At 38.5% G+C, this 15,874-nt stretch overlaps 1 non-coding gene across 1 annotated transcript; it reads left to right on the plus strand.

Annotated features, from left to right (window-relative positions):
- The first annotated feature begins 15,473 nt into the window (after positions 1-15,473).
- Positions 15,474-15,547, plus strand: Trnat-ggu (transfer RNA threonine (anticodon GGU)). The gene has a single exon. It is a non-coding gene; the product is annotated as a tRNA-Thr (tRNA).
- The last annotated feature ends 327 nt before the right edge of the window (positions 15,548-15,874 follow it).

The following is a 15,874-nucleotide window of genomic DNA, read 5'->3' on the forward strand; positions in this document are numbered from 1 at the left end:
TTTGCTTAATCCACCTGAATTTTGCGTGGTTAAACAAAATGAAACAGTCCGTTATGCTGTGAGGTCTTTATCAGTTTGCATTTTAGGTTATTTTCGCGTAGCTATTGCTAAAGTCATCTATCGCGATACACGGCCGGTAAATGGAAATTTAACATAATTCCAGACTAAGCTTTTTGCTGTTGACCAAGTATTATTAGAATATACGTGTTGTATTTTAGCTTACTGAGAAGGCTGATCAATCGACTAAACTATGTTAAGCAACAACTTGGGTAAGGTTCGAACCCACACCCTTACGTTAACGCGACTAATCTATTAACTGAGCAATCAAGCAAGATAATATAACTTGAAGCGTTTTCCATAACTATCAGAATCGTCGATATTACATTAAAAAATGTCCTTAAAAAATTATTTATAATTGTATGAACATTAAAACGTGATGATATGCGCAAAAACGACTTATTGTAATTTTTTTTTTGAGAGCCCTGTTCCCTAACATAACTATTTAATTTGAAAAAATGTTTATGACAAGCTTTTTCATATATTGTATTTTCGCAAAGGGCCAAAAAATTAAATGTTTCACTCAAGGGCGGCAAATAATGCCGCGAATGACATGCGGCATTTAAGGATGCTGCGGTTTTGGTAAAAGCCACTTAAAATATACGACAGGTTTCAAAGTTAAAATGGTTTACGGTAAAACCGTGCGGCCCTTGTGTAGTTTTCATCGACAGAAAAGAAACGCCTCAAAACCTTTCGCTGATTGTAAAGGTTGGTTCACCCGAGACGCTAGCGTCGTCCAGTTCACACATAACGCGTCGCAAGCGTTAACGGCAAATTTCCTCGCTCCTAACCGTGAGCGTTAACGTTGAAAAATTTCTACTTTGGGCAACCGAAATCGTTTTTTTACGCCTTTGGTCAGGGGTTCTTAAACTGAGGTCCATGGACCCTTTGGGGTCCGTGAACTAACTTTAGGGGGCCCTTGAAGGATTAATTGAAATATTACTTATTATTTAAGTTTAATTGAAAATAAAAAGGACTCCATTTCACTTTCCAATTTTTAGACTGAAACCAGCATATTTATGAAGCCTATTTGTACTGTGACATAAATTTATGACGTCATTTTTTCTTTTTTTTTTCAAACTAAAAACCTGATGTTTAAAAATTTAGGAGCCCGGGTTGAAAAAGTTTAAAAACCCTGCCTTAGCTGTGGACGTTTCCGTTAACGCTAAACGAGTCTTGTGTGAACAAACCTAAAGCGACGAAGTTTTTTGAACTTTTTGGCTAACGATGTTTGGCGCCAAACCATGATTTAAATACGAACGATTCAACTTTCTGTGTGAGAACTCTATGACACTTTAGAATCACATTACGGCTGTGTGAAAGTAAGAGTATGATAAATATATCAAGTTGACCATTGTCTCGCTTGTAGCTTTAACTATAGCATTAGTGTACCGACATTAAACCTTAATTTTTGCTGGTAAAAAACTTCCGAGACTATAGAAATCCAATAATGTATTTACCTTTTAGTTGTTTGTGCCTGTGAAAATAACTTGCCTCCATTTTATAATATTTGTTAAAGTGTTGCTTTTGTTAATTGAGTTTTTTTTATATTTACTGTTCTGCAAAAAGCTTATTGCAAGCTTTACTTTTTTGTAAGGTTTACGTTTTGTTAGAATTAATATTTTTGTCAGGTTTAAGTTTTGATAGATAGATAGATATGATTTTATTTTGAACATCAAAAAACAAAAAAATGGTCGAAATCAAAACGTTTAGCAATATTTCTTTGAAAAATATAGAAAAATACAATGGATTTATTAATAAAAAAATATTTGCCGTAAGAACAAATTTATAATCGATATATTAGAACTAATACCTAATAGTCGTAATAAAGTCTAAATCAGAAAAGTCCCAAACCCCTCGGAATAAGATTTGACCTTGCAGCTGCAGCTGCCAGTGCTGGCCGGCATAGCACCGCCTGACATTCGCCGAGAGGCAGCGACCCTAGCCCTCTGTAGAAAAGCGCCCCGCACCGCAGAACATATACTGCACAAAGTTGTTACAGAGAACACCCTCCGTCAGCGCCTAAATTTGAGCTTTACATTGCAAAAGTTTTTTGTCTGTTTTTGTTTACCCCCATTTCTTTCCCAGCACTTTCCTTGGTGTTGACTCATCAAGTTGCGTCACAGTGCGCGTGGGCGAGTCAATACTAACCGCCGTTATCGGAGGGACAAGTTTAGTGACAAGTTTAGAAGCAAGAGATTTGACACTTTGTAGAGTAGTTTGTAGCCAGAATATGGATCTAGGAAGGGCTGCTTAAAGCTTCATGTAAACCTATTTTGAAGTTTGAATTGTGATTCATAGTTTTAGTGAAGATCATGAATTGTGATTAGCGAAAATGATCTTTTATGCTTGATTGTTGTTGACTTTCCGGTACAAAAAAAAATTCGGCTCGCTTCTCTCGCTAGGCTAGGGCATTTTGCAGCACCCAAAAAGTGGACATTTTTTGCCGGCAAGTAAAACGAAAGAAGAATTGCTACTTTTAAGTTTAATGATGTTTAATGCTGATTTTCGAAATGATTGGTTGATTTGGGATTCTTGGGTTAATTTTTGACAGGAAATTTATTGTTGCTGGCCGAATCTAGCGCAAATATTGATCTGTTTGTTGCGAGCGCGATGGTTTTGCTGTTGGCGGCTACGAAGAGAGTTATAAGTGACGATTTAAAATCCTACATTTTAAAGTGAATAATCACACACATTTGCTTTAATAATGGGCCTTTTTACATGTGACGTTCAGTTGGAATTTCTCTGGCACAATGTTTGCAATAGCAATCAAGAACAGGGGTGGGCAATTATTTTTAAGCGCGGGCCGCATGAGAAACTTAAAATGTTGTGGTGAGCCAGGTCAAAAATAGGATCTCAATGACACGCAATATGACGTCATATTCTGACGCCAAAAAACAAATAAGCTAACGAACTTGTTATTAACATTTGGAATTGTGCGCAAATGTGCAATTTAAGTCGAATTTAAAGAAAGTCATAAGGCGTCGCGCGAAAAAGTTGCGGTTATATTGGTTTAAAATATAAGTTTAATTTCGAATTAGAGGGGGGCATAACGCATTGATGTACATTGCTTGATATATTGGCGTTTATCAAGCTGTGTGGCGCGTTGACCCAAAATTTAAGATTAAAATAGCTTACGTAAAAATTTCGCACAAAAAAACTTAATTTTTTTTTTGCTTTTTAAGGCTTGAAGTTAGCGATGTGTTACTTGCGGTACAACGGTCATATTGCGCAAAATATATACAAATACAAATATTATACTATGTTTGTTTGACTTTCGTTGGAGATATTTCCACAGTGAATGGGACGCTATTTGTCTTAAAGATGCCGGAAAATCGCATGGAACATACGAGAAAGACAGAAGAGATTCGCGCTAAGCGCGAAAATAGTTTCAGTTTTAGTTTTAAAACAGGCTTAAAATAGAGGTTGGCGGGATCATGACTAGATTTGTTGCTGGAAAAAGTGTTCACGATAGAACCAAACATGTAGAAACTCATCCTTGTTTTCGCTTAGCCTGTGTCAGGGGTGGGCAACTGTATTCAATGGAAGAGCCATATGCAGAAAATATAACGTCACTCTTTTGACGAATATAACGTTACTCTTTTGACGCAACCTTTGACGTCACGTTTTTACGTAACTTTGTGACGTCGTCTGTTAATTGTTTTTTAATGATTTTATCTTTGAAAGATAATCTATTTATTTTCACAGGCTTAAGTGTTAAAGAAATAACAATGAGCAACTTTCTAAAGTCTCGCTGTGTGATTTGGGTTGCTAAACCAGGAAACCCTACGCAGAGTGTATATCCTTACCTGCCAAGTTTATCCGCCATTCCTGGCCTGAACTTCCCACCTCTTCCATTTTTGACACTAGATGTTGCTTGTGATATAACAGTGGAAGAAGGTTGTGAAGAAAATCAGTGGAATGAATGGCGGCGAAGCATAAATATTCCAAACTCTCGCTGTGTGATTTGGGTTGCTAAACCAGGAAACCCTACGCAGAGTATATATCCTTACCTGCCAAGTTTATCCACCATAATTCCTGGCCTGAACTTACCACCTCTTCCAAGTTCATCCACCATAATTCCTGTCCCGAACTTACCACCTCTTCCATCTTTGACACTAGATGTTGCTTGTGATATCATAGTGGGAGAAGGAGAAGAAATTATGTGGAATGAATTGCGAAGCATAAATATTCCAACATCTCGCCGTGTGATTTGGGTTAAACCAGTAGACCCTAGCTACCCTTTATATCCTTATCTGCCAAGTTTATCCAGCATTCCTGGCCTGAACTTCCAACCTTTTCCATCTTTAGTACCAGATTTTAAACGTGATGTCATAGTGGGAGAAGGTTGGGAAAAACATATCTGGAGAGAATTGCAGAAAGAATACTTTTGGATGCTGTTGAACGAAATTCACTTAGAGCGACAAAAAGCCACTATTTATCCAGCTCACATTAATATGTTTGCTTGGACCAAGTATTGCAGGCCTGAGGAGGTTAAGGTTGTGATCGTCGGTCAGGATCCTTATTACAACGGAAGGGCCGACGGACTTGCCTTCAGCATGCCAGGCGAAAAATTGTTCGCATAGATATGTGCTTCCAAAACAGATGACCATTTGAGTGCGTTAGCTCTTAAGTTTGGAACACAACAATAAATAAACAGTTGAATCCTGTATTGATTGTTATTGTATGTATTTACACAACAGTTTCTACTATTCTTGCATGATATACGCGTTATTCGAACCGGTTATCAACTTTTAATATCGCATCGCAGAAGCGGGTCAAAGAAACCTCCAGACTGCCGTGGTCATACCCGAATGCTTCGCGGGCAACACAAAATTCCCCTGCTTTAGATGCTGACGTTTTCCGTTAACGCACAACGCTGTTTTGTAAACCAACATTTACGCATTTACAGGGACAAGACTTAGGTGGTTTCTTGCTGTCTCGGTCGATCGAATATTTAATGAAAAACACAAAGTCCGGCACGAACTTGCCTTAAATCTTGGATTCTTAAACTGGGGGCCGTGAAGCAATGGCAGACAACACTCGACAAACCACGCTAGTCAAACGTAACATAGCCGGTGGACTTCACGCATATTCAGATCACATACCTCACGCATTAAAGATCTAAATCAGTGTTTCCCAACCTTTTTTACACTAGTGCCCCCTTGGGCTCAGTATTATTTCATATCGCCCCCCCCCCATCTCGCTTTACAGTAAAGTATTATTTCAATCGTTGTCTAACATCATATTGTCTTCACTTTCGTTTCTATAAGCTGTCAGTCATATTTTAGGTTGCCTAACATACATTCACTATTGGAACTTATACATACATTATTTCACCAGGAAAATTTCATATCTTTCTGCACCAAGACTTTAAATCCTTTTCTAGTCGCGGGCCGCAACCAAACTCATAAATGTCTCTGTGGGCCGCGCAAAATGTTAACTAAGAAAAATGTTAGAACAACTGTGGATCAGGCGGGCCTCGGATTTTTTTTATCCATACTAATAATGAAAAGTGTAATAGTGTTTGTTAATGTTTTGAAGTCCGGGCGCACCTGGCGAGCGAAGCGATCGCGATTTTTTGGGGGTATAACGGCATTTCTTTTAAATTTCCTGCTAGGTTTTATTACATTGGCGAAAGAATAAAAAATGTTAAAAAATATATGTCTAATATTTTTGAATACGTTTTTCGTTTGTCCGCGACACACTTGGCAGCCTTCCACGTCCCAACGGTAAAGAAGCGCTCATCTATTCCAAAGACAGCGTCAAAACGTAAACAAACTGGACGTAGAAAGATCATTCGCGCAGCGCGAAACTTTTTCGCCCGTACTAAGTTAAAATAGTCAAAAAGTATTTAAAATGGACTCTTGTCTAGTTGTCAAAGAGGCGGCGGGTAGAGGGCCGTAGATTGGCGACCCCTGCTTTAAATATACAAACATTTTGCCGCGTATAAAACGGTGAAACGCAACAACAACCAACAGCTTTACATAAGAAAGCCAATTATTACGTAACAATGGTCGGGAAACTACTACAAGTTCGCAGTACGGAAGTTGCCATTTAAGGTTAAAAGTTACCTACGTCCTACAGTGCTGTTTGTTACTATTTGTATGTGAACTTTTTATAAAATTTTGATATAAGTACTTTTATGTAACGCCCCCTTATGTGCGTTCAGCGCCCCCCAAATAATGAAAATACTCAAAACGCCCCCTTGGAACTCGCCAACGCCCACAGGGGGGCGGTACCGCCCACGTTGGGAACCTCTGATCTAAATCAACAAACGTTTTGCACGATTTATTATTGTGCACTTCGAAGAGCAACTTCCCGTAGTTTCGCAGATAACCATGCGACCATGTTTTGCCACTAATTACATGTTACGGGACACAAACAAAATCAACAAAATAAGGGGTCTACGTTTTTTGTGTTTTTGCAAAAAGTACATAGGTCAGATTTGTTTTACCAAACAAATAAATGCAATTTCACCCTTTCGCATTTAAAGGTGCGTCCAGGACAGCAAAGGGCAACAGAACGTAGGTGATTTATTTCTTACTGGGGTCGTAATTCTGTCGTATGGGCTCCGTTGTACAAGTGCAATTGTCGTGTACAGAGGCGCAGCTATAAGTAAACATTCTTTCGTATTTTTTTTTCTTCTTAAGGGGTCGGGAGAACTATAAGTACGCCAAAAGTTATATTGTTTGGGGTCAATTTCCTTGCTTCGAAACCCCAACAGTTGTACGGGCTGTGCTGTATACCTCTAACATTACTCTGGATTCAAAGCACGTCTAAGCATTGTAACTGTAGTGGTTTTATATAAAAGCGCTTGATACTAGATTGACACATAACGACATTTCTAACCATGCGAAGTTTTGAAACTGATATGACTGCCAAGTTTAAATTGCAAGTGCGGAATAGCATATGGTCGGTATTTTCCAACCATGTAGTGTGGGTGTATGAATCATATGACACCCTTATCAGTGGTTTGCTGAATATTACTTAGTCACAAAATTGGCGGAATATAAAGGCTGGAGAGTCTGTGCCGGACTCGGAACTCGACGGAATTGCACATTTGGTCGGAGTCGGACTTGGGTGTATTTTTTGGTCAGAGTCAGACTCGCGTTTATTTTTTGGCCGGAGTCGGACTCGGGTAATTTTAACCGTCTTCGCAGCCCCAAAATGTGCCACTATTAATAACTGGTAGTTTAGTCACTACATTCGTTAAAGCAAACGAAGGAAAAAATATAATTTAACTTACCAACACCATATAGGCTGCATTTGAATGTTAATGTATATTACTAAATTCGTATACTTTTAATATTTTTCTGCACAACTATATTGTTAATATAATTTTTAAGCCGGATTTTTCCATTCCTATTTGTGTGGGAAAATACTTTAAAGATTTTATTCTAATCGTTTTCTTAGTTCCAAAGGGTGCATTTCTGTTGAACCATTAGTGGGAAACATTTTTGTTAAAGCGACAGACTCCGACCATGTGGTAAGTGTGACTCGCCTTCAGCATTCGGCAACAATCCTGGATGTCAATCAAAACGCCCTCCCCTTAATTAGCATCTTACTTTTCGAACAAAGAAATCGCGCGCTCAGAATAAACGCGCCGCGCGTCAGTTGATCCAAATAGAAGCGCTCCGGACGTTGGGATTGCAACAATTGGATTGCTGTTGGTCTTTATGACGAAACGCCGTTCCATTATTGACGTTTGGCGATGAATGTGCTAGCTTGGAACCCATCGTTGGCTGAGCATGGGAAGGGTTGTTTTTGTAGCGTAACACACAGTACTTTGACGTCACAATCGCAACAAAATATTGCCGACTCACACGCCCCAAACAACGTTTGCAGAACTGACCAATCAGCGACGAGCGTTGTTTGGGCGACAAGCGGGCCGTTGCCTTGGAAACGACCACGGAAAAACACCTTTTGTGTAAGAAATCTATAAAATGGCGCCAACTTTCAAAACTTTTTTAGTTTAAGAAAGTTACGCCTAAGAATGATTTTCTGTTATAAGATTAGAGTGCTGTAATATCGGTTTAAATTAGTTTATGCCAGTTATTAATATACTTACGAAAATACCCCGAGTTGCCCAGGTTAATTAGGTATTTACTAGTTCTAATATTACTGGGTGTTGTTTCGACGATGTAAAATAATTCTGTTGCAATAAACGCGAAATTTTGCAAACTCTACCTAATTTTTCGGTGGTTAAAACAAAGTGTAACTGCCAAGCTGTGGCCTCTTAATCACTGTTACATAATTATGTTGTATCACGTGTGTGAAGCTTGCTGAAAACTCGTGTTTATAGCTTGATGATTTAAATAAGTGATTGTGAAAAGTTTCACGTATTGCGGTGTGAAAGATTGTTTAAAAAGACTTAACATTTTTATTTCGCCCTAAAAGTTGCAATATGTGCGCTGGACGGCAAATTGGTATTTCATGTCATGTGATATGTTTTTTGCTTTTCGAACTTACATGTATATAACTGAAACAAACAAGATAAAAGCAGCAACATCCAATGATCGTATACCGCTAACAATTCACGCTTGCGCAACTATACACGTAACAAGCTCATCGCACGTGGTAAAAAGTCCTACGCATTCAATATTCGGTAAACAACCGAGGCCGGCAATATACGCACCGAAACAGTAAGGCATCGTAAGTTATTGGAAAAACATTTATAAAGTAATTCGCAGATGACGTATTGATGACGTACTGATATTTTTTAGTGTTATTTCGTCTTGGCGAGTTCTCATTGGTAGGAACTTGTCTGACTGGCGAGTGCAAATTTTTAATTCGATATTACCCTCCATAATAAAATCATTATTCAGCTAGCGAATTATAACAGCGATTGTGTGAACAGTTCGCTTCAGGGGCTCACACAACACTCGGGGTTTACGCTAAGAACAATCGTTTTCGAAGAACAATACGAAAAATTTTAACCCCTATTTTAGCGTCCCAGCTAACAAAAAATGGTTTAAGTTTGAGTAGAGCTATTTCTGACAGGTTCTGCGAGCGGAAATAAAGCCAGTTTATGAAACAACAAATCCTGGTCGCATTTTTTCCGTGTGTTGCCTTCTTCTATCTTGTTCATAGTAACTCTCTTTTAACTCTTGAAGCTTTGTTTCGCTCGTCGCTCGCTAGCGCTTCGAGCACCTTCTCTTCTGTGGCGAACACAACGACTGACTGCCACCTGACCGAATGATAAACTTATTAAAATACTAGATGAAATACGCTGCGTTGCCCAGGTTAATTATATTTTCTTACTGATAAGGGACTAATTTCTAGTTTTACCTGCTATGTAAATAAATTACACCTGTAATACGCGCGATAATTTGCTTAATCAACCTGAATTTTGCGTGGTTAAACAAAATGAAACAGTCCGTTATGCTGTGAGGTCTTTATAAGTTTGCATTTTAGGTTATTTTCGCGTAGCTATTGCTAAAGTTATCTATAGCGATACACGGTCGGTAAATGGAAATTTAACATAATTCCAGACTAAGCTTTTTGCGGTTGACCAAGTATTATTAGAATATACGTGTTGTATTTTAGCTTACTGAGAAAGATCAACCATCTAAACTATGTTAAGCAACAAGCTGGGTAAGGTTCGAACCCACACCCTTGGGATAACGCCACTAATCTATTAACTGAGCAATCAAGAAGAGTTCACACATAACGCGTCGCCAGCGTTAACGGCAAATTTCCTCGCTCCTAACCGTCAACGTCAACGTTGAAAGATTTCTACTTTTGGCAACCGAAATCGTTTTTTTACGCCTTAGGTCAGGGGTTCTTAAACTGAGGTCCATGGACCCTTTGGGGGTCCGTGAACTAACTTTAGAGGGCCCTTGAAGGATTAATTGAAATATTACTTATTATTTAAGTTTAATTGAAAATGAAATGGACTCCATTTTACTTTCCAATTTTTAGACTGAAACCAGCATATTTATGAAGTCTATTTGTACTGTGACATAAATTTATGACGTCATTTTTTCATTTTTTTTTCAAACTAAAAACCTGATGTTTAAAAATTTGGGGGCTCAGGTTGAAAAAAGTTTAAGAACCCCTGCCTTAGCTGTGGACGTTTCCGTTAACGCTAAACGAGTCTTGTGTGAACAAACTTAAAGCGACGAAGTTTTTTGAACTTTTTGGCTAACGACGTTTGGCGCCAAACCATGATTTAAATACGAACGATTCAACTTTCTGTGTGAGAACTTTATGACACTTTAGAATCACATTACGGCTGTGTGAAAGTAAGAGTATGATAAATATGTCAAGTTGACCATTGGCTCGCTTGTAGCTATAGCATTAATGTAGCGACATTAAACCTTAATTTTGTTGGTAAAAAACTTCCGAGACTATAAAAATCCAATAATGTATTTGCCTTATAGTTGTTTGTGCCTGTGAAAATAACTTGCCGCCATTTTATAATATTTGTTAAAGTGTTGCTTTTGTTAATTGAGTTTTTTTTATATTTACTGTCCTGCAAAAAGCTTATTGCAAGCTTTACTTTTTGTGTCAGGTTTACGTTTTGCCAGAATTACTGTTTTTGTAACGTTTACGTTTTGTCAGAATTACTATTTTTGTCAGGTTTAAGTTTTGACAGATAGATAGATATGATTTTATTTTGAACATCAAAAAACAAAAAATGGTCGAAATCAAAACGTTTAGCAATATTTGACATTCCCAGGAGACAGCGAAAGACCGTAAGGTTCATCGAGTCAGCTGTCTCCTGGTTTAGATTCAATTCGAAAAAACTGTAAAATTAAAACACAAAATTTGAATTGCATACATTATATGCATTACATGCAATACAATACAATACATAATTACATACATTACATAGGCCTATATAATTTGTTTTACATTCAATATACAATACAATGACATTAGCCTACGTAAGGTTTATTACATACATTACATACCTTACATATAACATACAAAACATATACAGATATATACAGATATATACAAACACTTTAACGATACTTACGATACTAACAATCCTTACAATAGTTACAATCCTTACAATAGTTACAGTTCTTACAATAGTTACAATAGGTCAGAATTAGTGTTTTTGTCATGTTTACATTTTGTCAGAATTACTGTTTTTCATCAGGTTAATTTTTGTCAGATTTACTGTTTTCGGAATACTGTTTTTTCCACGTAATTTATGTCAGAATTACTGTTTTTTCCAATTTATTTTACTTTGGTTGTGTTGGGACAGCACAAAAATATACAGAATATTAAAGGGGATATTAATTAGGGGTTTAAGCCAGTGTTTTCACCTTTTTGTACTAGCGCCCCTTTAGCTCGGCAGAGTCTTTGAACGCCCCCATGGTAAAAACCCGGGGATGGATTTAAGGCGAGGCGAAATAACAACTTTTAATATGACTTCGGAAAACACGTCATAAAATAAGTAACTCAAATCAAGTTTAAATACATTTAGCAAATTTTTTGTCGAGGGCGTGACAAATTTCGCGCGTAGAATAAACTTGAAAGCTAGTTTATATAGATTAGGGGTAAAACCGAAACAAGAACAACACCAACATCAGAATATAGACAGTTCATTAGGACTAACACCTAATAGTCGTAAAACCGTCTCCTACCATTACACCCCACTAACCCCAAACAGGGGAAAACAATCCGGTACCAAAACAGCGTCGCCCGATCCAAACGTCGCCACCGAAACGGCGTCTTTCTCAGTTTCATGCGTTTTTGGCCATTTAGGGCTTGTCATGATGAATTTAGGACATATTCTAAAATGTTTAGGTGTTATTCAGACAATGAAACATTCACACATATGTGTGTTAATAGCTAAGATCTGGCCCTTCGAAGCTGCTTTTTGACCAACGACTACGGCTTACGTTTAATTATTCAGACAATTGTTCAGACAATTTAGATCTTATTCTGTCGTGGATATTACTATGTATTTGGCTTTATTATGTGTTGGTCTTGCAAACGTTTTATAGATTATTCTGCTTTAGATATTGTTGTCTTTAAATATGCTGTTGCTACCAGGCATAATATATTTAAAATAGGTTCTTCTGGCATATATTTCTCCTTTTTTCTTTGTGTCATTTTATTTTGCGTCCTGTTGGCTGTGTGTGTCAGTCCCTGACGTAAAGATGCCGGAAAATCGCATGGAACATACGAGAAAGACGGGAGAGATTCGCGCAAAGCGCAAAAGCAGTTTCCGTTTTAGTATTTAAAACAGGCTTAAAATAGAGGTTGGCGGGCTCATGACTTGATTTGTTGCTGGAAAAAGTGTTCACGATAGAACCAAACATGTAGAAACTCGTCCTTGTTTTCGCTTAGCCTGTGTCAGGGGTGGGCAACTGTATTCAATGGAAGAGCCATTTGCAGAAAATATAACGTCACTCTTTTGACGAATATAACGTTACTCTTTTGACGCAACCTTTGACGTCACGTTTCTACGTAACTTTGTGACGTCGTCTGTTAATTGTTTTTAATGATTTTATCTTTGAAAGATAATCTATTTATTTTCACAGGCTTAAGTGTTAAAGAAATAACAATGAGCAACTTTCTAACTTCTCGCTGTGTGATTTGGGTTAAACCAAGAAACCCTAAGAATAGTATATATCCTTACCTGCCAAGTTTATCCGCCATTCCTGGCCTGAACTTCCCACCTCTTCAATCTTTAGTACCAGATTTTGGTGTTAATCGTGATATCCCAGTGGAAGAAGGTTGTGAAGAAAATAAGTGGAATGAATTGCGGCGAAGCATAAATATTCCAACCTCTCGCCGTGTGATTTGGGTTGTTAAACCAGGAAACCCTCCGAATAGTGCAAAGCCTTACCGGCCAAGTTTATCCACCATAATTCCTGACCCGAACTTACCACCTCTTCCATCTTTGACACTAGATGTTGCTTGTGATAAAATAGTGGAAGAAGGTTGTGAAGAAATTATGTGGAATGAATTGCGAAGCATAAATATTCGAGCCTCTCGCTGTGTGATTTGGGTTGCTAAACCAGGAAACCCTAGCTACCCTTTATATCCTTATCTGCCAAGTTTATCCACCATAATTCCTGACCTGAACTTTCAACCTCTTCCATCTTTAGTACCAGGATTTGATCGTGATATCATAGTGGGAGAAGGTTGGGAAGAACTTATCTGGGGACAATTTCAAGAACGGAATGAATCGAACGAATATTGCTTTCGGATGCTGTTGAACAAAATTCACTCGGAGCGACAAAAAGCCACTATTTATCCAGAAGCCACTATTTATCCAGCTCACTTTGATATGTTTGCTTGGACCAAGTATTGCAGGCCTAAGGAGGTTAAGGTTGTGATCGTGGGTCAGGATCCTTATCACAACGGAACGGCCGACGGACTTGCCTTCAGCATGCCAGGCGAAAAACCTAAGTACAGCCTCAAAAACATCATGAAACTACTCCCAAGAAAATGTCCGCTAACCAAACCTAAAATGCCAGTTGATGGAAACCTCGAAGGTTGGGCAAGACAGGGAGTTCTCCTTCTCAACAGAATACTCACAGTTAAAGCACGCTCGCCAAATTCGCATAAATATCTTGGATGGGAAACTTTCACGAACAACATTTTAAAATCCCTTCAAAAGAATTTTTGGGGAATTGTTTTTATTCTTTGGGGGGAAGAAGCGAAAATGCTGTGCGATGTACTTAAGACAGAGAAAAACAAGTGTTTAATAGATGTGAATTATATGAAAAGTCCATCATGTCCATTCACGGCACATCACTGCTTAACGCATGAATATGTTGTCTGTAAAAACTGTGGCGCGAGTCGTGGTACTACACCTTGTATAATGTTGGGGAACGTAGTTTTACAATCTAGTCACCCTTCCCCCCTGGTAAGAGGAGGAGATTTTCTAAGACAAAACCATTTGTTAATGGCTAATGAATTCCTGAATTCTAAAGGGAAAAACATCGACTGGGAATACGGGCTAAGCTTTGAATAAAACTACAAAACAAGGAAATTTTGATAAAAACGAATAAACGGGTAGTATAAGTAGAAATATAAGTAGTTTGTTTTACATTTTGGTAACCTCTACGCTTTTGTGGCAAACTAACTTATTTTCATTCCCCCTGATTTTATTTTTAGTCTTATAGTTGCTTTATTGACTTGCATTGCGCTCATTAAGCAAACTTTAGTCGTTTGAAAATGAACATTTGGCGAAAATTTATCTTTGTTTGTTGCGTCGACGTTTTTATGATATTTAACTCACATAACAAACAATGTAACATGATTGTGTTTTATCCCTAAAATATCATAAATTGAATTTGTTGATTTGCTTCTGGTGTAAATCTTGCATCGTATAATCCTTTTTAAAAATGTTTCCATGTAGCGATATTAACTGTAGAGTGTTCTCCAATGTAAACAAAGTAGATGTTTTGAATCTTCGTATGCTTATTTTAACGAAAGTTTGTAGAATAAACAAAAAACTTCATTCAATATATTTTACTAAACGGAAAGGATTAAGAAAGTGAATTTATGATTAATACACTCAAATAACGTAGGTTTTAAAATACTATAACCACAGACTAAATATTACTGCAAACAAAAAAGTTAAAAAATTACGCACTAGTTGCGCGCGTAACTTAGTCGAATTCCAGAGCATTGTGACACCTGCCAGAAATCAGAATAAACCAAACAAAAATGTAGATACGCGTTTTATAAACAATATTTTACAAAGTGATTGACAGATCAGTTGATGACGCATCAGTGGTGCGCTGCTCAGGGGCTTTCCCCGCATCGATACCCTCTGTTCCGCTCGAACGCCTTCGAGTGACGTCACCACTCGTGTGGGAATTCCCCTCGACAAGAAGTGGTCCTAGGTCTTTCGGTTCGTCATTGAAGGTAATCTTGGTCAATTTGGTTCCGCTTGGGCGCTCTGGTATGACGTCATCAAAGCTCGCGTGGGGCCAGAGGGCGTCCAGGGATTCCCCCTGGTCGAGAGCGGGTCCCCGGTAGAGCGTGGGTTTCCCAAAAGGGTTCCGTTTGTTGATTTCGTTGCTGAATGCGATCGTGTGTTGGCGACCCCCATCGAGCGCCCCCTGCCGGTCACTCGGCTTGGCTTCCTCCAGGTCGCTAGAGGACGCTGCGTACTCCTCTATAGATACGTCACTCTCGGCGAGGGCAGGGACCTTTCGGCGCAGCTTCCGGGGAAGTCCCGGGCGCGATAGGTTCCGGCAGTATTTCTCGTACAAAGCTGTTTCGTAATCACTCGCTGACGTCACGTCTTCACGCTTGGCTGCCGTTTCGTGCCTGTATCGGTCACGCTTGGATGGAGACAGCGCCGACGCTCGTTTCATAACGGTTGGATCGGATTTGATGTCGAGCGGATGAGTGGAGCGATAGGGGAGACGTCTGGAGAAAACAAAATGAAGGGGTGTTTTAACTTATTTTCTCGTCTTGCTCCCCTCGGAGCCTGTGTAGCTCAGTTGGTAGAGCGAGGGTCCCGGTATGACCAAGGTCGTGAGTTCGAACCTCACTGCAGGCTAGTTTTCTCATTCATGACTTTTTGTAACACAAATTTATAAAACACAGACCAAAGCTTAGAAAAGGCTCAATTGTTTAAAATGAAGTATATTTGATAGCGTTAAAATGGCAGAAGTTATTCCGATAATAAATAATAGGTCTTATTCCGATAATTTTAGGTGTTATTCCGTTTTAGGTATTGCTGCGTATTTGGTTTTTATTGTTGTGCTATTATGGATAATTCCGAGCTATTGTTGCTTTGTGGGTATTTTTTTGTGTTTCCCAAACAAGGTATTATAAAGACAGTTTAAAACAAACTTATATTTTTAAAACAAACTCGTCACCTCAT

Source organism: Ascidiella aspersa, chromosome 3, assembly GCF_963924565.1.
Source record: "Ascidiella aspersa chromosome 3, kaAscAspe10.2, whole genome shotgun sequence".
NCBI lineage: Eukaryota > Metazoa > Chordata > Ascidiacea > Phlebobranchia > Ascidiidae > Ascidiella > Ascidiella aspersa.